The sequence below is a fragment of the Taeniopygia guttata genome, chromosome 4 (assembly GCF_048771995.1).
Source record: "Taeniopygia guttata chromosome 4, bTaeGut7.mat, whole genome shotgun sequence".
NCBI lineage: Eukaryota > Metazoa > Chordata > Aves > Passeriformes > Estrildidae > Taeniopygia > Taeniopygia guttata.
Window position 1 is genome coordinate 67,361,349 of NC_133028.1, and position 24,828 is coordinate 67,386,176.

Genomic DNA, 24,828 nt, shown 5'->3' on the forward strand with positions numbered 1-24,828 from the left:
CAGCAAAGGAAGTGATGTGCACAAACTTTTTTTCACTTACTGTAGAACTCAGGCAGAAATTTTTATGATTATATTGAAGTCATGTAGAACAAATGAAATCACTATATTTTCAGGGAATTACTTGTCTCTCCCTCTTGGTGTGGTGTTGCCACTTTTGAAGAAACTTATCTTAAATACACATTATTTTCTTTTTGCTTAAACTTGCTGTTAAGGAATATGCTTGTATCCCAGACACTCTAAATTAAAGACTCCTGTGCAGATGCACAAGCATCATTACTCCCAGAAGAGCAGAGAAGCTTTAACTCCCTCAAACATCACAGGAATTAAGGAGATCCACAAAACCTTTCAATTTTGAACATAAAGTCTCATTATTCATATACAATCAGCAAACTGGGCCAATGTTGCATTTATCCAGCCAAGTTCTTGTCAAAGGGTGGGAAGGAAATTTGGAAAGGCTGAACTTGGGGCTCAGGAATCTGCTCCCAGCCTGCCTTCTTCTACAAGTCAAGCTTTAACACCAGACAGCCACTGGTTATCCTTCAAAATGAAGGTCAAGCCAGTTAGTTGAGAGGATCTATATAAGCATTTTATAACAACCAAATTAATACTAAATGAGTTAACAACTATTCATACTATTACTGAACAATTGAAAATTATAGGGCCAATTATTTTAAGTCCTGGTCCAGTTTACAGCTACCTACCTCATACCAGGAGATGTGCTGCTGAGCTAAAAATAGATTTCATCATTGGAAGCAATGAATCTTGTGAGGAGTGGCATTTAAACCATCAGATATTTATAAGCAGCAAAAAGTGGAGCTCACTAAGTTTTCTGCCCTTTGAAGTTTTCCGCCCTTTATAAGAGATAAACTTGGAAATCCTAATCCCAGTCTCTTCTGTATAAGCCTCTTACAACTGAAATTTATTTATTGATTTTGGTTGAGTTGCTGCTCCCCAAACTGGGGATAGTAAAAACTTCATGGTTTGCATTTAAAGTCTGAATGCATTGGACTGCAGCTCCTAGACAGTGAATCTGGTTTGATAACCAGAGGTAATTAGTGGCTTACATTTTTAAAACAGATTTAATGAAATAGCACTGTCAAAAACATATCTGGTTTTCAGACCAATTGTTTGTTTTGTTTGGGGTCTGTTTATTTGTTTGTTCCATAAGGGATAATAGATTTTGTAAGAAATTCAGATCCATGTCATGTATTTCTCTTAAATGCAGCATAACTCAGTAATTCTGAGTCATACTCCATCCATTGCTGGTTCAGATTTTGACAATTTTTGGCAGCTCTAAGTAATCATTTCACATACAATTCTGGTGTCTTTTACTAAAGGACACCTCTATTCTTTCAGGCAGGTGAGAGGTTAGTGCAGCCTGCCTGAGCAGCAGATGGCCAGCAGCAAAGCTTTTCCCTGCTGACGTGATTATAAAGGAAGCACGCTGCTATAAAATTGAGTTTGCTACTGCTAACAATCATAAGCTACTGATGGATTTATAAAGCTCCACCTGAACATTTGCAGAATTTTACATCAAAGACATTTTTTCTTTCATATAAATATAAAAGAATTATTCTGAAAAAAGTGTGATCCTGCAACACAGACCTTCCAAAACATGCAAAGTCAAATCCCAAATGTTCCTGGTCTCCATCAGTAAAAATTTTTATTTTTCAGTAATACCGCCCATGAAGCTGCCGTTAGTTTGAAGAGTTCTGGGACTGATTTTCATGGCATTTTAAATAAAACTGAAACATTGTCCTTTAATTTTGCTTCTCTCAAGTAGTAGGATTAAAAACCATATGATTGCACATGTGAAAAAATTATGTTCAACTCTCAGTCACCCATCATCCTTTCTCGGGTTGCTGTCATGTGATGTGGCATTTTGTTACCATGGAATATCTCAAATTGGAAGGCACACAGAAGGATCAAGTCCAGTTCTGTGCTCCTCACAGGACTACCTAAAGTTAAGCAGAATGACTGGAGCATTGTGTGGATGCTCCTTGAATTCTGACAGGCTTGATGCCTATTCTATTATATAGTATATATTTTAATGTAATCTGCATCCATGTATACTACAGCTGATATCTAACTCTGACATAATTGTCAAATATGATATTAATATTTTTCTGATTTATTATAAGAAACCTTTTGAAGATGTTTCCCACAAAAAATTTAAATGCAATGTTACAGATTCAAATAAAACTTATTCTTAGCAAGTATGTCTATTATTTAATTTCATATTCTTCTAAAGCACCAAGTGCCCTGGCCTGTTCTGTTTTCTTAGGAATTTGTGGAACACTATACTATTTATTAAATGTAATTAAATTCCTTTCAATATATCCATTCATGGTGGCTTAAAAGAAAAAGCTAAAATCCACCTTACTGCTTTTGTTGCCTGTTCACTATTTACATTTTTGTGTAAAATCTCATTATTCAGACTGCTGACTGAATAACTTTGAAGTGTTTTGTGTCTCATTAGTAATGCTGCTCATTATGCAGGGTATGATGACTAATGAAAAGCCTTTGCCTAACAGCTCTAGGTGATAGAGATTTTTTATCATAAGCTACTATGAAATGATTATAGAAGTAATAATAATTAAAAACTTAATTATAATTTCCTTTCAAGGATTATCACCACTTTGCTGGTGTTTAGGCTTTGTTGTGATGTTGAATGGGGGTGTTTCCTTCTAAATGTACATAATCTGGTGTGAAAAATATGAACTCCAAAAATGACATATTTATATCAGTGACACAAAGTAAACAAGGGGGAGAAACCTCTCAGAAAGGTTTTGAAAATGCTACAGTCCCTAACCCTTTAGATCAACACAGGCCAATTACCTCAAAGTGGGAGTCCTAACATTTAATCCTAATTTAACCATAATAATATTTCATTTAACCCAAATAATGCTCAAGATAGCCTCAAGATATGGAAAACTTGCATTCTATACATTAAAAAATATAATACTATATTTTTTCTCTTTCTGCATGGAAAAATACATCACAAAAAAGTGATCCACACAATAATACTAATAAAGGAAAAACCTCAGCCCAAGCAGAAATATACACATTTACACATGTTGTTCAACAGAAGTCATGTATATGATTTCTTCATACCAGATTAAAAAAGAATCCAGTAGGGACATAATAAATGCTCCTGAAAAAACATGATGATTTACTTTTCCTGAAAGGTCAACCACGATTTCTTTATCCTTTATCCTATCTTTATATTTATTCTTTTCTTATCAAGTTTCTAATAGGATATGAAAATAAGAATTTCCAGCTGGGTTTCACAGCATTTAGTGCATTATGCAGGGTTTTAGCTCTGTGACTGAGAGCATTCCATTTTGCTAAAATATCTCTAATTTCCATCATCAAGCACAGCTGCTTTTTAAGAAAAGAAGAGAATTCAATTTTATTTTGCTTGTTTGTTACATGTAGAAGTTTTGGATTAATAGTTACTTAACACAAAAAACATTCAGAAAACGTGCGGTCTCTCTACAAAAATTGCATCATTAAATACTGTTAAAAATCATGGTCCCTGGAAGAATTTGTATTTTATGAACTATTTCCTGAGTTAAAATGAAAACCAGAGTTAAGTTGTCAAAGAAAAATGAAAGACATCCTGAAAAGACACAGAACTACGAGGAGCCTATTTTTAGTTTAAAGGAAGTACATATGTACCACACTTGAATCATTATCCTCATCAGGGTGACAGATGATGCCAGGATAATAAATAAAGTCTCTGATTAGAAATTAAATTACTATGACAGAATCTAAAGGCCACAAAGCCTTCAGATTCCCCTCCTCTCTGTCCTCTGCATACATTCTTCTTCCACAATAAACTGTCTTTTCATTCAAAATCAAGGATACACTGCAGGGAAGAATCAGTAAAGACCAACATCAGAAAACAAAGAAAACAAAAGTAAGACATAGAGCTGTCAGAATAACATCTTCTAGCCACAAAGTGAGCCTAAGGAGGCGACATCAGCTGTGCTGCTGGGAAAGCCTTTTGTCAGCAGGTGCTTCTGGCTTACCAAAGTACCCAAGTGAGAAGATTTCCACTCTGTGCTACAGATCTCGATTCTAAATCAGGAAATACAATTGTAACCTCAAACACACACTGCAGTGTGTGCTCTCCTTTACAACTGAGATTCCCTTCTTGTTGTAGAGGAGAACAGCCCTGCTGCTGTGCTGGTATTGCAGCCAGGAAAGGAGCTGCTCACGTACATCCCATTTTCAGGATGCAAAATGCAATTGCAGGGACATTCCAGCAGCAGCAAGTCCGAGCAAACGTGTCTCAAATTATTCTTCCTTGGCTGTGTTGTTTATGACTTCACTACATCACAAGTATCAGTAAGTGCACTTTGAACAATGATGTGACATTTAATTAATTAATTAATAATAACCATTGTTTACATGTAAATTAGGTACTCATTAGAGAAATAATTTATTTTGAAGTAGGACTGTTATTTTTATAGATTTGATTGGTAAACTTAACCCTTCATTATATTGTTCCTTGCCATCTAAATTAATATCAGTAGGATTTGATATGTCCACAAGACACAGATTGCTGCAGAAGCTGAGAACAGAGACCACCTTCTTATTTAAACTGAAGTAAGTGAAAATACTTCTTCAGTTTCTCAGATTTTGCCTTCAGGAAACACAAATCTGGAAGATCCAATTGAAAGATGAAAGTAGATTGGGTATCTTTGACCCAAGGTGTGGGCTTTTCCACCTATACCGCAGAGTGGCTTTGCGTATTAATTACAATTACAGCCCTTTGTAAATGCATTTGAGGATTGCCCATTTCCACAGTCCAGGGCTGCAGAAATGACATTACAATAAACTGATATTTTGTGCCTCTCCAATCAATAATGACAAACCACAGAAGACCTTCTGCTACTTGAATGCACCAAGGGCAGCTCTGAGCACTAGCCAGGCTGCAGCATGGAAGGATGGTTTAAATGGCTGCCATGGGAAAGTCTTTCTGCATTCCTTTATTTTCCTCATACAGACTCCTGTAATCTCTGAAGATAATTTGTCATAAAATACTTGTCTTCTGCCTCAGTGTGTCTTACAGTACCCTCTTCTCTCCCAAGTATTAATGACTTGAGGGGAAGAAGGAGGCAGAGATTTCCCAGTGCCTTCATTCTTTTCTGCCTGGGTTACAGTTTTAGTCAGCAAAGCATGGCTTGTAACAGAGAAGGTTCTTATGAATTCAGTTCCATTGTACTCCACCTATCAAGGTCAGTTCCAAAAAAATTCAACCTAGTTTTTGAATATTCTCTCAAAAGCTCACAAAGCTCATGGTGCAACTTCCTTCATTCCTCAATTCTCAGGGTAATAAAACTTGGTGGTATTTATTGGCTCACCTAGAGCTGTTCAACTTTTTCTGGTTTGGTTGCCATGGGATTTCATATTTTAAAAATTTTCATTGACTTGAGTGCAGAGGTTGTACTTTTACTGGCAATAGCAATCTACAGCCAGATATTTATAGCTATAAAGGTAATTTTGATAGCTAACTTATTTTCCCAGTTTCTTAATATTACTCCGTTATTAAACTTTTAGAGCAGAAACTCTTAAATAAATATCTCCAGCATTTCTACACATCTTAGGAAAATGGCTCTTATAACTGGATACCCAATATTGTCACCTATCAGAATATGGCATTCTTATTTCTGTTTGGTTATGTTCTTTTTTGTTCTTTCTCTGTAAATTTACTTATTCTACAGCTATAAAGCAAAATATTGTTATTACCACTCCTCCCAATGTCATGAATCTGGGCATTGAGTCCACAACCACACCATGTTTGCTCTTTCCATAGCCTGCCTGTAAGAATGTAATTTTCTGGCCAGTGCTGGGAAGAACATTAAGAGTTAATAATTTGTCCAGTCCTCTTTAACAGCCTAGAAATATGGATGGTACAGATATCATTGGTGTGCACTTGTTGACTGCTGAGAAAAAATGAATTATTGCCTTTAAAACATAGAACTTACAAAGGAAGTGGAATTAAGGCAGGAATCTAACTTGGACCTAAGGCCACTGCCCTTTGTGTTCAATGATTTGATTTGATTTGATTTGATTTGATTTGATTTGATTTGATACTGGATTTCTAAGAGTCAGGAACCCAATACAGTGGTGGTTGAGTTGGTGGCTTTTTTTTTCAGCTGATTGGATTAATAGCATCTATATATTTTTTCTAATTTCAAAAAATGTGGTTAAAACAATTCCATTTTGTAGCCAACCTGCAGCGAGAAGACCTTGTCCAGAAGCAGCAGAGATTCCCAGGGAGCTAAGTGAGAGCCAGTGCCTTCCCACAAAGGTGTACTTGGCACACATGTGTCACTCTCTGCATTGCTGACTGCCTTAATTTGCTATGACTTTGCAGCCCCGCATTAGAAAGGCATTTTTCTTTTCACATAACATTTTACTTTTCACACGACATCCACTTTAAATTAGTGAAAGCAGGTCTCTGAAATGTGGAACGTTTCCCAGACAAAACACAATGCACAAAGCTGTAACTTGCTCAAGAAATTATAGCAGAAGTTAGAATATGTTCCTGATGAAGCTGTAAACTTCAGCTGGTAGACTTCTCAAAAGAAGGCTCAGTCCTCCTGCTTAGTGATGAGTGGGGTGAAGAACACTTCCCTCTGTTGTATTGTGCAGAAATAACACCAGCTTCAGAGAGGAAGCTCTTAACCCGTTTGTTTTTGCTGAAATTAAAATACCAATTCAGCAATTCACATTTTGGAAACAAGTCTCCAGAAATCATAATATTTTTTTGGATGCCAGATGGTCTGGCCTGCTCTTCTGGTCTGTACATCAGAATAACTAAATGCTTGTATTTCTTGATGTGTCCTTTTAGGGTTGAAAACCAATATATAAAATCATGAAAATTAGAAGTTCTGAGATGAAACTTTGGTCCTGCTGAACACATGGACAATTCTGCCATTGATTTCAGCACTGCTATGTTTTCATCATTGCTACATCCCAGAGTTGAAAATATGCCTGTTTTATTTTGACAACATCATTTCCAGACAGATAGATTGTTTCCTCTTATTTTTGGTTCAACAGAAAATCCTTAGGAACTGAGAGTGCTCTAAAAGTAATTTTATGACAGTAGGCAAAGGCATGTTAGAAATGGTAGAATCAATATTTTTTTTACTATTATTTTGAGTGACATGTTTTATAATGCTTTCTTTTTTAACCTGTAAACATACATACTGCATTCCTCATATTTACAGGTCAGTACCTATACAACATACAATGGATAACCTGTAAAAAAAACAGGTACTTTAAAAGATTCCTGAAATGAAAGTTTCATTTCAAATGTTTCTCTTAACGATTTCTTGTAAATGAATTATCATAACTCACTCACCTGAAAAAAATGTAGTGTTTTGGAGATGTTTACAAATGTACCCAGAGTTCACCTAAATTTTAAGTTCCTTAAAGACTGGGGCAATGAAAATAAATGTGAGAGTTTCATAGGCAGTCAGCAGAGTAAGACAGAGATGTCTTTGAAAACTTCTTGCTGTTTGCTGTAGAATACTCTGGAAATTCCCAGACTTTAAAAATTAGAGAGTTAGCTACCCACATTAGTTAAAAAGATTCTTTCTTCAGGATTGTACTTCAGTAAACAGTACATCTTTCTTCTGAGAATTAATGTAATGACAGTACTAATAAATGGGTAAGAATTTATGGTGGTAAATTGCTGTCGGGTTTAACTACAGCCAAGCCCACCTTTCCTCAGTGTTATTTCATTGGCCTAAATGGATGCACCTTTCCCTCACCCTGTATGTGACACAAAGAAGTGCAGAAGCATCAAGGGATCAGGATGGTCTTGCCAATGGTTCCTGTTTGACAGGACAGTGTGGACTCACAGCATGTGACATGTGCCAAACCACAAAGAGCTCCAGCAGATCAGTGTTCCCAGACAGCACCAACCATTATCCAGGCATGCATGTGAAAAGCAAAGGCTTCTGACATTGCACTCTTTCCACAGAGCAAGGATTTTAATGCTGATTCCAAAGGGACTGGGAACTGGACTGATGAATTATACAATGAACTGCTGTCACTTTTGCCTGTTCTTTCAGCTAATGAGACAGTGTTAGACAAGGATTGTGCACATTTTCTTGTCGTGCTGCACTGTCACCATCTGGGTTGTCAAGCTGATGTAGCATTGAAGATGAGCTGAAGAATGGCTGTTGTATATTGATGAAGAATTCTGTGGGTAACTTTGCTCTAAATTGGGCATGTAATGAATGCATTACTGCAAAGGAGGGAAATCACACCTATTAGAGGCTAGACATGAATCATCACAGTGGAAAATCATATTTTAAGCTGCAGTATTTTCTCTGTTATTGCTTTGCTTTAAACTTTAGTGAAAAGCAATTACTTTATTCTTTCTCCTTATTTTTATTGCTGGTGATTCTTATGCTAATTTTTCCCTCTATATTTGATTAGATTTTGAAAAGGCTTTTAGAATTTAAGATTCAAGTGAATTGATACTGCCCTACCATCTTCACCTCCTACCTTTCTTATTCTTGACCCTCACTCTGGATTATGAAGAATTCTCAAGAAAACAGACTGAGCAAACTCAAAGCTAGCACATTTAAAAATGTTTCTTGTTCTAAATAAATGAGACAAATCAGCATCCTCTAGTCATCAAAATAATAAAGCTTGGGGTTTTTTTTCTGTTCACCTTATTATTAATTTAATAGTTTAAAGAAACAAAAGTTCCCTGCATTTAAGTGCTACCTATTTGAATTTTTCCCCTTGAAGAATCACACATCTCCCACAGTTAAGTAAAATGTATTCACTTGTGGCGCCTTTGTTGTTCTATGCCAACATTAGGTCTCTATAAAACATGTAAATCCTTTCCTTACAGTGAATTTAGTAAACAGAATATGCTGCTTTTCAGAGGCATCAATAATTGCTTCAAGTAAACAAAAAATAAAAATCTGAAAATGAACTGAAAATGAGCAAGCATTGTACCAACAAACCTAGAGGTGAATTTTTGACCATCCTTTTTTTTTTTTCTTGGGCTACAGTATTTTAGAAAAAAAGAAGATGTTTATTTATTACCAAAAGTCACTGTCAAGACACAGAACTACTGTAGATTTACTTTGTTGAACACTTATAGCAGAAATTAAGGAAAGAGCTCTCCAAGGTTCCCTATGATGTCAAAAGGGAGAGAAACTCTAAGTGCAGATCTAGAAAATTGTCTTTATTTGTGATCTTTGTATTAGTTATAGTTAGGTGGGATTAAACTTCAGCTTGCCCTAAACAAAATTAATTCATCAGCAGCATTCCGGGAAGAAATCTGCACAGTATGCCTACGATGACTGCAAGGGTGCTTTCAATTTCCTTACCTCAGGAAGATCAAATGATGCAGAACCAAAAGTGGAAATTATCCTTTCCCTAACGCTGTATCAAACATAAAGGCAATATTTTTTAAAACCATAAAATGTTACAAGCAAGTAATGAAATACCTTCCTGTAGGCTTGGGGGAATCTTTGATGTAAGCAAACCTGAAAATGTATGAAGAAAAATCCTTGATTAAACCTCCTTGTTTTCTTACCCTTTCCTGAACTCTGGCCTGAGACACCATATTCTATTTACAGCTGTAATGTCAGCAAATACTGGGTTTTCAGTCAATTTATTTTGAAAAATTTAGCACAAAAGACATATTCAGACTACGTGCATAGGCCTCAGGCAACTGTGTGTGCATTATTTCAGAGCAGGCATTGCGGGTTTCCTGGAAAATTGCAGTAAAAATGATTGTCGCAGCCACAAAGGTGGCAGTGCCATAACTGTTCTTTCTTTCCAAAGAAGTCCAGGTGAATTAAAAATGTTAAACAAGTCTTTAAAATTATTTATCTAACAAAGTCTAGGGACATAGGTAAGGCTTTAATTTTTTATGCCTTTGAAAGCTCAGAAAATACAGCAATAACCACACAAGAGCCGTGGTGAAAAGGAGAAATATGCACTTAACATTACAAGAACTTCTGTCAACTAAAAATCAGACAGTATTTTTTCATTTATAGCAGCAGAAATTCCTTTGAAACCTCACTGCGAGTTTTAAGATCAAATAAAAGACATTGTGACTGCCAATTAGCCAGGAGATTATTGATGATAAAATAACTTGCCATTCCTGCTGCTGATTTAATGAAAAAGGAAGTTAACATCTAACAACCATAGCAAAATTTCTGCAGCACTAGTGATTTGATTGTGCTCTCATAAAAGGCTGTATTTATTGCATAATCCAGATTATTAAAATTATCATTTTTTAGAAAACTATTTTTTAAATATATTTGTTTACATTTGAGCACTGTTGGAAACTTATTAAGAAGCTGAAATAACAGAAGTACAGCAAAAGTACTTTTTAATACCCCAAATTCAGCTTTGTTATAATTTAGTTAATTTTGATTTTTTAAATTTTTTGAATGTTACACCACTACTTTCACTTTGGTTTTTTTTTTTCTTTTTTTTCAAGAATTTGTATAGAAATGGTACAGAAATTCTTGTTGGCAGTTCACCACAGGATAAATGTGTGCACTGAACATTTGTAGAAATAATCAGAGTCCTGATGAAAGTTTGCCACTTTGCTGTTCAGAAGCTTTTATGGAGTTTTACCTACCTCTCCATAGCTGAGATCACACCTGGGATAGGCCTGGTACATTCCAGTTACTGCATCTGTGGACAATAATAATATGAGAGTTTGTTTTGGTGGGGTTTTTTTTTGATTGTTTGGATTTTTTGCTGTCATTTCTTAGACCAAAGGAGACATTCAAGATGCAGATTCAGATGAGATGAAAACCATGGAAATGTTTTTTATTAGCTTTATTTTTCCTTGTCCTGACTAAAATTGGAAGCACCAAAACTGCATCCAACTTTCTGAGATGAAATATCATCATCACAAATGGTTTAGGAAATCCTTGTGACATAAACCCAGACATTTCAATTGGAGTTGTTGCAAGCAGCTGAAATAACAGAATGCTGTAAGTGAAGGGGCTTATTTTGACTGTAACATTTTACTGGCATTCAAAATGTAGAGGGCCATTATTAACATTTCATTCTGAAGAAGCAATTATTTCACCATAGATGAGTGAACAGATAGGAGAACAAGGTCCTCTCTAATTTGATTGCACATGATGTGATTACATTTTGTTCAGCAATGCATTCAACCAGGCATTAATAAGAAGAGAGGAGTGCACCTGTTACTGGTGAAGTCTGCAGAACAGAATCCTCCCTCTCCCTCTCCCTATCCCATGAGTCAAGAAGCCCCCCACAGTTAAGAGTTAGAGGTGAACAAATTTTGCTTTCCTGCACCAAAGGTGTGGGGCAGCAAACATTCACTGTGTGCTGTACATCCCTTTAGATAGTAAAATAAACAAAATCCTTTCCTAAAAAGTCTTTCTGAAAAGACTCATTAATTTTTTGTTCTGTTCTTTCGGCAGGTTTCCAGAAGGACTAGGAGAATAATTAGAATCACAGGGAAATAGTTGTTGATTATTGGCCAGTAAAATAGATTTTTTTAAAGGGAAATAATACATATTTTGTGCTTTTTAAACATAGGAGATTTATACTTTGATATTAGAACATGGTCCATGAAAGAACTAATTCCCAGCTTGTCTGGTCTAACACATGAGTCATAGTTTTAGAAAACAGCAGAGTCATTTACATCTGTGATTCTGACTTAATGTTTCTTAAACTGCTTAAACCCTGAGCATTAAGCAGTGGTGCTCAATGTATTATCACATGAACTGAACCCACACAGACCTACTGAAACCCTGTGTTCAAAGTTACACTAAAGCATGCATTGCAGCAGGGAAGGAGTTAATGTGCAAAATATTAAGAGCCCTGAAGTTCCTTTCTGTCAACAAGCCATAGGCTGTCCTTTTGAAACCTTCCAGAGTAAATAGCAGTTCTGACAGGAAGGGGAATGCAGCCCGGGCATCTTGCACTGTCTCTTCTGTGGACTGGGAGTCTTTGAAGGCCAGAGGCTGTGCGGAGAACTGGCAGAGATTACAGGAGAATTGTTCAAAGGCATGGAGAGATCTGAGGGACCTAGCTCCTATTCAAAATCAATGAGTGCTGGACACCTAATTAGCAAGGGTACTTTGAAAATCTTCCCCTTCTTCTCTTTCATGCAAGTTCCTTGCTATAGAAACTGTACTGAAATAGAAATCTAATTGGGAAACACTGTGACCAGGAAACAGAGGTGAGGAAGTGAATTAACTGCACAGATCAGTAGAAAAACTCTTTCTCGGGCATGTTTATTGCACTTGCTGGTTGAAATCAAAATCAGGATCTTCACCAGTGTGAAAACTCTTTTATTTTTCTCCTTGAATTTCAAGATTTGGACTCTGAAGATATCTTGTCTTTAGAGATGAGTGAGGGTTTTTTTTTTCAGCAATAATAGTTTGCTTTCTGTTATGTTGATATTAGTGTTGCTCTCATAAAATAATACCAAGGCCCACATCTGTGTTCAGAGGGCAGGACATGTTCAGCTGGTCTGTGCTAGGCCTGATGAAATCATTCTTTGACAGGCACAGGTTGTGCCTGATTTCACATTACAAGGTAGCAGCTGCAGGCGAGTGGATGATCACTGCCTTCCCCCACCCTCCCTTCTCTCAGGTTTGCACCAAGACCAAGGAATGACCGGCCAGCCACAAAATTGCATCTCCATTGCCTTTCAAAATGTAAACTCAAGTGCCAGCTAAAACCAGTGTGAATTGGCAGCTGGAAGCTGGGAATAGGGGAATGGAGAACCCAGAGATGGTTTGGTGAAACCTGTTGTGTGTCTATGTCTGCATGATTGTATGACCTACACTGATAAACCAATCCTCTCCAGAGTTTTAGATGTTGCTGACCTTGGAACAGTCATTTTTTCACTGCCATTATAGTTTTCCTAACCATTCTCCTCTGCTATTTCCTACATTACTTTCCAAGCAATTATTCCAAAGCAATACATATTGTGTGCCGCCTAAGTGAGCTTAGACCACTACAATAATTAATTCGAATCTAACTTCTCCAAGTTTTTCTTGTTTTCAGGTCAGGTGCTCCCCTAGATCAGGCTCTGATTTCTGAAGTGACCTATATGCTTGGTGAGAGTAAGTCTTTGTATTACCACTTAAAATTGCAGAAAATATTTTATTTCTATTATCTATTGCTCTCCTGATAAATGAGGATCAGCAGGGTCACCTGACAGCAAGGAAGCGTACCAAAACATTACATCCTTTTTTGTCATATGCTTTGAGAAAGGACTTGATTTCCTTCTTGGGGAGTTGAAATAGAAGTGAAATTAGATCAGTCAAATGGACTACAGAAAGGTCAATAATTAAGAGCTTAGTAATGTTAAGCACAAATGGAGTATTTCAGAAAAGAACCAGGAATGGTTACCCTCATGCAAATTATTAGAGAATTAAGGTTGTTTTGATGAGAAGGACAAAGGCCACAGAGACATGTATGACTCCATAGCAGAAGTTGTTACTTGCCACACTAGACGTGCTGGTAGCTGAAGAGCAGAGATGGGCCTTTACATCTCCTTGGCAACTGGCATTTCTCTTGCCAAAAATCATTTTGATCTTTTTGAAACTTTACTTTTTTCCCTTAGATATAATTCTGCTATTTGTCATTCTGCCAGCTAATTCAAAGTCTCTGGCTTAGTGCCTCGATATGACACATTTGCAGCTTGCCAAAAAGAAAACTCATATAGATCCATTTTGGCAAATACCTATTATCATGAAGCAAGAAAATCAAGGTTCCACTTGACATATGCACCTGATTCTAATCAAAGTATTAAGACTCTGATATTGATAAATTGGCCAGGAATTGCTCAAACAGTGACTACTGCTACACAGCCTGTGTAACAATTAACTTAATGACACTAATTACTGTGATGCAGCGTGCCAATTTTCCCTTTGTCTTTGCAAAAATAAAACAAAGTAGACAATACCTAAATCTTTGTTAAATAACTTCAGAACTTTTGAAATGCTTTACAATACTTTTGGTTGACATTCCATACAATTCTTTCTCTCATCACTCAAATATTGTACAATACTTAATCAGGATGTCTTTCATAAGGGGATTCATCCTGAAACTTAATCCTTTCATCCAGCTAGAGTTTTCCTTGTTTCAAGTCATCGTTTTCTCACAGAAACATTTACAAAGATAAAAATATCAGGATCATAATCGAGCATGAATTTATTAATTTCTTTCACTTAGAACATATTTTCACACCATGAGTCATAGTACTGATTATAATCTTGCATCTTTCAATGCATGCAACTAATTGTACACTGTGAAACAGGTAAATATGGCAAAGTTGTCTGACCTTTTAGATGATTTTTTAAAAAATAATAATTTAAATTAAGAGTACTGGCTTGCCTAGAAAGTTTTTATTTTTAACAGAAAATTCAATATGTGAAATTTGGAGGGAAATGCTTGCAGATCCCAGCATTTCCAACACCAGCATAATTCTGACATGTGCAAGTCTCACACTTAGGAAGGTCCCTACTACTGAGTGTGATTATCTCACCAATGATTATCAGCACAAAGCCTTCAGGGCAGGCTTCAAGAGTTCCTTTGCCTTATACAGGGCAGCAGAGTTCTGATCAGTAAATTCCATTAGGAATTACTTGTCATGGTGGTATGCAGCTAGATTTCATTTACCATCATTTCATTACAGCCTCCTGCAGCCGAATTCCTTTCCTTACAGTTTTGTATGCTGCTACATTTTGCCTTGTAAGCTGGAGGGTAGCTGAGTGTATTCCCCACTTACATCCATTAATGTAGTGAAACTTCTGTTTCTCCCTCTCCACATTAGTGAGGGGAAAACATCTGGCATGTGCACTCTCTGCAATACAGTAGATTTTTAATGGGTCTAATTTAAGAATACTTCTCGCTAGGAGGAAGAAAAAATTAAAAAACATAACTGCTTTGTAAAAGTTCTGTTTCTTAAAAAATTTTGTTCAAGAACTGAACCATTGAAGCAGCAAACACATGAAAATTATATCCAGAAGAACAGGGGGTCAGATCTGGATCCATTTTTACTTATACCAAGTGTTTACTTAGCCAAGGCACTTAAGCAGCTGCTGTTAGAGACAAACATCTCTCAGACTAACAGAGGCAAAGTTCTCTGTTTCACACATAAGATGTTTAGCTTTAGACAGAGGGAAGAGGTAGTACCTGTCACTTCTTTATACTGAGAAGGTTTGAGGATCTGCACCTTGCTGCTGTACAGCACAATTTTTCAGAACAGGTCAGATGGCAAATCTGAATCTCTTAATACTAGTGACCACTTCAGAACTGTAAAAATGCTCAGACCATCAAGAACTAAGAACTTTTGGTAGAGGCAAGCAAAAAGAATTAAAAGACTTTCCTTTTCTATACTTGTAATTGGATTTGGGTGTTCCAAGGAAAACAAAACATTGTTCTCTGTTATGCCATGCACAGAGACACAGATTTGTAACTTGAATGCTTACAAATAGTTTGCCCTGTTTGTCCAGTTTCCCCTCTGGCTCCACTCTTACTGAAAGCAGTACTTACAGGAGCTAAGCCAGGAGTCTTTCCAGGAGCTTTTTCAATCCATTCATTTACCTTTCTGATGTGAGGCTGTGGTCTGGGTCCAACATAGCAGGTCGGTGTGGTACTTGAGGAAATAGAAGAGAAATACACTGAGGAGAATGATTCTCTGCAAATGGCAATCCTCAGAGGGAAGACAATGTTTCATCTGTGAAATAAGAAGCAAATTAACACTTGTAGAACATGTGGAAATGTGTAGGAGTAAGTTAAACAAACAAAGGAATGGTAGAGCAAACACACTGCCCCTAAGGTGAAGGCTTTAGCAGAGATAAACCATTTATAGTGTACTCCACACTCCTTGCAAAGAAACAAACTCGGGCACCCTGCACTTTTCAGATCCCGATACCAAATTCAAAAATACTGAAATTCATCAGTCACTGACTGTAGCCAGTTTTGAATGAGACACTTAAGGAGAAAATGTATCCATGAGGATATTCCCCACCTTGAAGCAGTTTGAACATTTGCCTTGACAGGGAGTGTGACCCATCCAATCACCCATGCAACACTGCACGTGAATAATGATCAGTTAACGCTGTCCCTGCTCTGACCTCAGTAACCCCACTGTCAGCAAGCAGACCTCATCTGTCCCTCACCAGCCCTGTCTGCAGGCTGGGAATAAGAGTTTCGTTTACCTCTCCTGGAGTTACTGGAGAAGTACCGAGCACATCTGCAGCATTATTTAAAATAAAATAATGTTGTTCCCAAACTCCACTCTTTAGGTAGTGTGAAGAGAAAAGTCGAGCAGTTGAACAGGATCTATCTTTGGCACCCTGGATATTTCTCCTTCAAGTATTTCTGTCATTCTCAGTCATTAATACAGACCTACTTGAATACAGAGCTATTTAAATATTTTTAATTGTTAGTTGCTGTGAGTCTTTTCTCTGTTATCTTTTGGCAATGTAGGAAAGAACAAGAGAACAAAGATCTGGAGAACTTTTATCTCTTCAAACACTACAGGCTTGAAACACCACATGAGCCTTCTGATACACTCACTTCAGCTAAGATTGTCTCCTCTGACTGTTGACTTGCCAGAATATTGTATTCAGCTTTACATTTTACATTTCACATTTTATATTTTCTTATTTCATATTTTATATTTACATTTTTATATTCCAGAGAGTGATTTTTTCTTTGTGTCTGGCCTGTAAAAGTACATAGAGATCATACTGTTTAATATTATTTTCTCCTCATATTTCACTGAAATCTCAGCTGCCAGCTTCCTGGCACTGAGTACATTACCTATGAAGTGCAGTGTACCTTCTACAACCTCTTATTTCAAAGCTTACATTTCCAGTCATAACTCAAATCTGCTTTTTGCCTTATGGTGCTCTCCCTCTGCAGATTATGGGAGTCGAGTTCTGTTAGAGGATTAAAGCATTAACAGTATTTATTTACATCTGCAGCAATATAATTTCTGGGCAGCTTTACTGAGAATACAGCAAAGTCTCTTTTCATTGAAAGGAATGCTCAGGGAATGAACTTGGAAGGGCTGTGGAGTTATTTGGTGCTGTTATCCCTAAACTGTGTGCTGCAGGAAGGGTTCCACTTTCATATTTCTACAAGTAAAATTACTGAAAAGTACCACTTGCCATTTTGGGATTTTTAGGACCTAAGTTCATCCCGATCAGCATTTGCCAGTAGCAAGAACCCATCTGAGAAAATATCAAGGTCAATTACAACACACAAAGGAGGGGCAACTTCTCACAGACAAGAATTTAACATCACAGTTCTCCTGAGAATCCCAGAACTCATGGGTCTCCTAGAAAATATTACCGAATATTTTTCCTTGATTTTACTTTTCCTTATAACAAATTCCCAGGTAAATAACTCACTGACATGTCAGAGTTGATACATCAAGTCTGTCAGCACTGCTCACATGACACAGAAATCTGTAAGAAGTATTCACTTGGTAACTTCAGTAAAAAAGGGAAAATTTGCAGTTTAACCATCTCAACAATGTCCCATGACCTTTTGTGTCTTTGCTGTCTTCAGTGGGCCTCAGAGAACTATTAAAACAACACTGGGTATTTCTGGGAGGCAACAGCAACTTCCTATTTCTGCTAAGGTTCTAATCATGTGTATAGAGAATGAAGGTCAATAAAAATCCCTACAGAGGGAAATGAGAATCACTGTATTAGTTTGGTAAGGCTCCATAGCCTCAGTTTGGTTTTCTTAACATTCAATACTACAACACTGATAACACTGATTGTTTTTGTTGTTGTTGTTGTTGTTTTGGTTTTTTGTTGTTGTTGTTGTTTTTTGGGTTTTTTTTTTTGTTCCCCTAGTCTGTTTGCAAGTTTAGCTGTTTAAAAACTAGCATTAAAAAAATTAACATATTTTCAGAAATTGCTATCAGAGCTCAAAAAGGAAGCATAGACAGTATCTTCCCTCCATCATAAGTTGTATTTCTGTCCAGGATACTATCCAGAATAAAGGAGAATGGGCAGAAAGAGAAGAACTCCATACTAAAGGAAAATTACAGTGCAAAATAAGGAAAAGGCAGCAGATGGAGACAACTGCTGTTACAGATCTGCACTGCCTCCCCTACTCTAAAAGAATATTTATTGACCACCTGCTGGCTAAAAAGGTGAGAATTTCCTTCAGAACCTAAAATGAAGAAGAAAAAAGGGGGGAAAAATTAAATGGGTTTTTCCCAGTGCTCCGAAACCAAAATGAAGCACACACTGAAGTTTATTTCTTTTGTCCATTCCTTTTATTTCTACTTTTTCAATGAGAAGCCAAAGTGGAACTACCTGGCTTTGCCCAGTAGAGTTAGCACACACCTATCATTTTAGGGGAAATAATGCATTTCAGCCATTATAGGAGCAAAGGAATGAATGAACAAATCAATCTTTCTCAAAGCAACACCAACAAACATATTGTTGATTTAAACCCTGTTTGTAGTATGAAATTCAGTCTGAAGAAACCTGGTTTATAAAGACAAGCTACTAATGGAAGATGAAGCCATTATTTGAATCTTTACTCCAGGAGAATGAAGTCTGGCTGAATTTGTACCTCCTTTGACATCAGCTCAGCCTCTGGTTTGGTACTTCCAGAGCTGGAGAGGAAAAGCAAAGGTATGAAAGAAAACTGCTACACAGTTTAATTGGTGATTTCATAAACTGCAGCTGCTTACCTTGTGTGCATATTACCATTCTGCAATGTCTCATGGATTGTTCTGGGGAGGATAAAGCATCACAAGCATTAGGAAGATGGTTTCTCTGCTCAAAACCTGGAAACATCCAAGGAAAACTCTCACCAAAGTTCCTGGAATACTTTGTTCCACCGAAGCAACCTGTGATTTGGGGGATATTCTGCTCAGACTGAGCTACTGATACTTTGATCCTGACACTGAACTATAGAATATCAGAGCTGCTCAGTGGAACTGGAAGGAAGAACAAGAGTTTCAGACACCTGTACCAACCCTTGAAAGTCCCTTTTCTACTGAGAATACCATCTCAAGACTGAAAAACTGTTCAGAGAGGAATGAAGACCTAAAACCATCTGCAAATAATATTCTGATTTTCAAGACTCTGTGAGATTTCTTTATGACTATGTTTTAGGAATCTCTTGAAAGTCACTTTTTGCTTACAACATCTTGTAGTGCCCTCAGTCTTACACAATATTAATTATTTAAATAGAATCTCAACAAAGTGCTTTGCCTGCCACTAAAATTGAAGTCCATGCAAAAGGAGTTTCTCAACTGCTCATCCTGACCTTTCAGATGCAAAACATAAGGCAAATGGCGAATATAAAACCAATTCCAGCATAACATGAAAGAGCAGATTTCTGAAAATATTTCTGTATCTATAAAATGCATGTACTTCTGTAAAGTGACACGATAACATCTACAGAAAAAATTAAACAGTTTTTCATGTTAATTAGATGAGAGTGACATAAAACCAAACAGGTTTGGTTTTTTTCCTTTTAAATTCACCCATAGGTCTTCCATAGCATGTAAGGAATTATTCAGGGAAATAGCAGATATTTCAAAGGGTAAGTCTGTTATTACAGTTGAAAGAGCAATAATCTTTAGTAGTTCATTTTCAAGACACCAGTAGAGCTGCATTAGGAATATTTCAAAATAGAATATTGGTATACTTTCAGTGATTTTAATTTTATGATGACCATTTTTTGCATTTGCATCATTTGCATGATTTGCAATGCTAACACTGCTTGTTAAAAAATTAATACAAAATTGGCTATTTGCTTCCAGCTAACTACCCAGATAATGTGATGAACAGGGAGCATCAGTGGATGTGAAAGATATTCAAAAATATTTTGATAATTTCTACTCATCCACAAAAACAGATAAACAACTCTGTAATTTATTTCATTGTAACAGGTTCAGAAATAATGGAAACATGTATATCCTTACAAAATAATTATCTGTAAATTATGGAATTAAAAGTATTTGACAATTTCTCCAAATCATTAGTAGCTTCTTCTGTAATTTTGAGGATATCTTGATATGCAAGTGAGTTGTGATTTTTGGAATTATATCAGAATAAGCAAGATAAAATTAGAACAGAATAAGCAAGACAAGATTGGAAAGACATTTTTAGGCTGAATATTACTTAGACTTTTTTTCCTATTATTGAAAAATAATGAAAATAATAATGCATGTGCTTAGGTTCATGACTCAACACACTCTCTGGACAGTGAACCTCAGTAAGGAATCAAAGAAAAGTTATCAAGATGAAAATTCAGATTTCAAAATTTAACATACTGGAAAGCAGAAACAGAGATTCCATTAAGTGGCAAATATGTTTTGCAACTCCCTGATTTCATATTCTGAATTCAAGAAATGAAATTATCCCATTCCAAATCCAGATGTTTGTGCTGGAGTAAGTACTGATTCCTCAGAAAACCCTTACTGTTCCTGAGCACTGAACACTAGCGAGAGGTTTTTTTTTTTAAATGAGTAACATGGAAAATAAACTCAGGTGAGTGTGTGCATACTTATATAAGGAAATATTTAAACATTCTTTTCTTAAAGCCAAGTTGTTGCAATATATCAGCATTGTGAATTAATTTTTTGATTCCTATCTCAGATGCCACATCTTGAGAAATATTTACCAGAGGTGAATAAATTTTGAAATCAAACTTAGTTTTTCATGACCTTCTTTAAGGTGAGAGTAAATTTCAATAATTCATTAAAGAATTGATTCACTGATCATTTTAACACAGCTTGGGAATATCTGTTTACCTGCAAGCTGCCATGTTATTACACTATATAACTTTTTAAACATTAATCTATGCCTTATTGTCTTTTGAGTTTTAGAGGAATAGATTAATTCATTAATGTGTGTCAGACAACTGGTCCTTCTCACAGCTGATTGTCCTCGTGGCAAGGGCTGATATCAGGGGAAGAGAACTGGAGCATGCAGAGCATTAGACAGTGCAGGAAACAGCACAAACCAAGGCTCAATCACTCCAGCAACAGTTCCAGTACACTTTTTACAGTTTAGGCACCACACAGTACAATTTCTTGTCTGTCGAGTTCTTATTGAAGATAACAGGAAGGAACAACGGTCTGCTCACTGATCCAAGTGATGGATTATCCAGTGTTGTCTACAATACCTGCTACACCTCTCCTTCTATCTATCTTGAGGGGCTGTAAATGTCCCTGCTAAATCCTGTGATCCACTGTTAGGACCTACATAGGGCATAAAGAAAGAAGGATGATGGTTTCCTTGATGGAAGCTCATCATCTACCTCAAGCAAACCGTGATGTTAGTAGGGAAGAAATTTCTTCTTGCTCTGATGCCCTTCATAGGCAATTAGCTTTTACTCTTTAAAGTTATAGGATGCTCCTTATTTCAGTTTACATAACTTCAAGTGTTAATTATTGGTTATAAAATTGCCCTTTCAAAATTTCTGCAGCTCTGAAACAGATGGATGCTGAGCTATGGAGTATCCTATTTATTTTTAGATGTCGTAGCTTTATTTTTGAAAATTTCAGTCTTGTGTTTAAGGATCAAATATGTGTATCTGTGTCTATATCAGTATCAATGCCATAAGAGCAGCAGGTTAGCATTTAGCTAACAGAAATATTTTCTATAGTCCTGCCATAGCGAAGACTGGAAAACACAAGTGTACGGCTGCTCTGAATTGTCTCAGAGAGTGTTCCCAAATCACAGAACGTTATCTGAGCACCATCAGACTGCTCTGCAGCTCTTCTAAGCCCTGTCTGTACACAAATATTTTCAACTGGCTGCTATCATACAGGGCAGAATGCTGGGTTCCACCCTTTGAGCTAAGCTGATGGGGCTCCTAGCATGCCACTGTGCATTGATTTTCATATGGACAGGGATGGCAGGAACCTCCTCTCTGAAAGTCAGCCAATCCAGACTAATTTACAGCAGACAGGAGCTGCTTCTTAACATACTTAGCTGCTTCTTTACCTGGTTTATTTGTCCAAGACTCAGTAACTCTATCTGCTGAAAATGAAAATGCACCTCTAAGCATTACAAACAACTTGAACATTGTTATTACAGCTGAGATGCCAGATTCAGCAAGATCCATGTTCAGAGCAAGATGTTTGTTAATGAAATACCTGGGCATATGGCTCATTTATGCTTCTCAAGCAACTCCTGCAGCCCAGCTACTGTGACTGTCATAAAATATATTGTGCAATTTATCTGGCTAGATTAAAATCACAAGCTCATAGCACATCAAAGACAGCTTTATACTTATGCTGTGGGTCTGCACAGCAAAGACAGACAATGTAATTTCATTAACTCTTATTTAATTAAATGAAGGAGAAAGAAAAACAAGTGGAGTTGTTGTAAGGGTATCAATCCCACCTGAACTGTCATGTTAAGTCAGATTCAGTGCTAAGCACACCAGAACTTGCTAAGAATCAATTTGGCTCACTGGCATCCCAATGAACAGATCAATCTGTGAACTCTCCTGTTGAATAGACACTGCCCAACCCTCTGCAAAATATTATTTTTCATAGTATAAAACACCTAAGCAATTTTTATAATGAAAAGAGTTTTAATAATCTGTTCCTCAGCTAGAAGGACCTACAGTCAAAATGTCAACTTCAATCTCATTTTGGTAGCAGGCATCTTCTTAAAAAAATTCTACCTACACCTCTACAGCAATAAATTTGTTTCTATTAAAGAGGTAGGGAGATTATACTGATCACAAAAGTGACTAAATGAGTTTCTGTTACAGGTCTTGAGTTTATCTCTGAACTGTAATTCAGCAGACAGTCATGTGCCAGTAATGATCATGAGCAATCAAATCTGCAGAGCACTGGAGAAGAGGAATATTTCCAGTGAGTGAAGAAAGCCAAGTAAACCTTAGCTCAGCCTCACAGGGTCATTGGTGAAATGGGACTGTCTCACCATAGCAACTTTCAGAACATTTACTCTGGGTGTTCCCCCAGTGCCTCTGTGTTTGTGCCATTGTTTCTACCCCAGCATTCCCTTGCAAAGCTCCTTTCAGCTGCTCTCCACAGGTGATGAGAGTTACTCAAGAGTGCCTATGATCTGTCCTGGAGGTAATGGCTCACAGACACAGGCAGCCCAGGAGAAAAATACAGCCAGATGTGGTGGCCTCTGTGGGCTTGGGCAGAGCTGGAGCGTGGCTAAGAGCCAATGACACCAGCAGGCTGCTGGCTATTTTCAGGTGCCACTCTGTAACACCTCTGCCCTTTCTCTCACTGGAGACAAAGGGTTCACTGCAGAGGGTGAAAATAAATGAAAATTTGCATGTTCTGATACAAAAACCTCCAGATTCTCTCAGCAATGCCTGTATATTTTACATTACGATGACAGAAAATTCGTATCTCAGAGTTCAGAGGCCATGGCAGCCCTAGGCAGAGGCAATTCATTCGTCAGCGACACTAATAAAATCTGTCCATGTCAGGAAGATTGTAAAAGACCTCCCTGACACTCTGAGGGGCATTGACACTTGTTAATGGCAGAAATTTGAGCTCTGTGACAATGGGACAATACAATATATTCTATCCAGCCAATCCATCTGAATGCTGGTGTACCTCAAAGCACAGTTCCTTTCTTGCAAAAAAGAAGAAAGACAAAAGTTCATGGACCTTCAAGACTGTGGCTTCAAATGAAAGAGTGTGGATTAGAATGTGGTCATTTTGGGATAAACTGCCCAGAATTACAGATTTTGGGAGCAACCTGCCTGCTCAGTGACACTGGTGTTCTTGTCAGGTTGTCTGCCAATAGCAGCAGTACCTGTGACAAGAATGGCAATGAAGCAGCAGGGACTGTTTCATTATGTGTTTTGTGGTTTGGAAACAGATCTCTACCTGCCCTCAGTTAATAGGAACATTTTAAATGGCAACTTTTAGCAGATCTAGACCAAGAGAGAAATGAGTAAAAATCTACATTTGTGTTACCATGCAGACACATATTTCACCTGAGAGCCTTTGCAACTTACCCAACCTGCACAGATTTTCCACCAGATCACCACGAGGTGTATGGCTGCCTTCAGAAATGTCTTCTCAAAGAGACATTTCAAATTCTGCTCCCAGAATGCTGAAATGCTGAATAGCTTCAATTTAAAGAACATTACTGTAGCATTTTCATCCTGGGTTTCCAGGTAATGGAGTGGCTGAAAATTCCTGGAGCACTGATGCTTCTCCCAGGCTGTGGAGACAAGGCTTTGCCACTGGGGCAGCACCAAACCTGCAGGAACAGCTGGAGCAGTGGGACAAAGCTCCTCAGTCACAGCCCATCTAATCCTGCATGGATATGGAGCCTCACTTCCACCCAGGGCTTCAGCACAGCAATGCATTTGAGGAAACATTGAAAAAAATTGCTTTGAAAAACATAACATTAATAGTTAAAAGAGTCTAAAATGTAGGATTTACAAACATGTTAATTATGTTGTGGTGCTTTTACTTATTGGACAATAATATTGCTCCCTGAGACAGATGGGAGCATACCAAGGCAGATGATTGCCTTTCAAAGGAATCCTGATGCCCTATTTGTAGCAAGTAGAATTTAATCATAAAGATACCATTTTTTTCATGTTGCCTCAAGACTAAATAGCCAAAAGCATCTTAAAGAGGTATTTACAGATGGATAAACTATAACCACTGGCTTTTGTAAACTGCACAAATCTTAATCTCTGGAAATTTGTTAAGAGGCTGGTAGTGATGCAAGTTCTTCAGGTTGGTGTGATCAAGAAAAAAAATTTAAATCATGATTTATTATTATGTACAGGTTTGGGTTTTTTTAAAAAGTTATTATCATTATC

At 37.1% G+C, this 24,828-nt stretch overlaps 1 long non-coding RNA gene across 2 annotated transcripts in view; it reads right to left on the reverse strand.

Annotated features, from left to right (window-relative positions):
• The window catches only part of LOC140684012 (uncharacterized), a 37,248-nt gene that overhangs the window by 5,600 nt on the left and 6,820 nt on the right, over positions 1–24,828 (reverse strand). The window contains exons 2-3 of one of the 2 annotated variants that reach the window (XR_012055814.1): positions 15,604–15,736; positions 10,640–10,695 (exon numbers count right to left, since the gene is read on the reverse strand). This is a non-coding gene — a long non-coding RNA (uncharacterized lncRNA). Of the gene's footprint in view, positions 1–10,514; positions 10,696–15,603; positions 15,737–24,828 lie in introns of those variants that run through there. The other variant, XR_012055813.1, reaches the window with a different exon arrangement.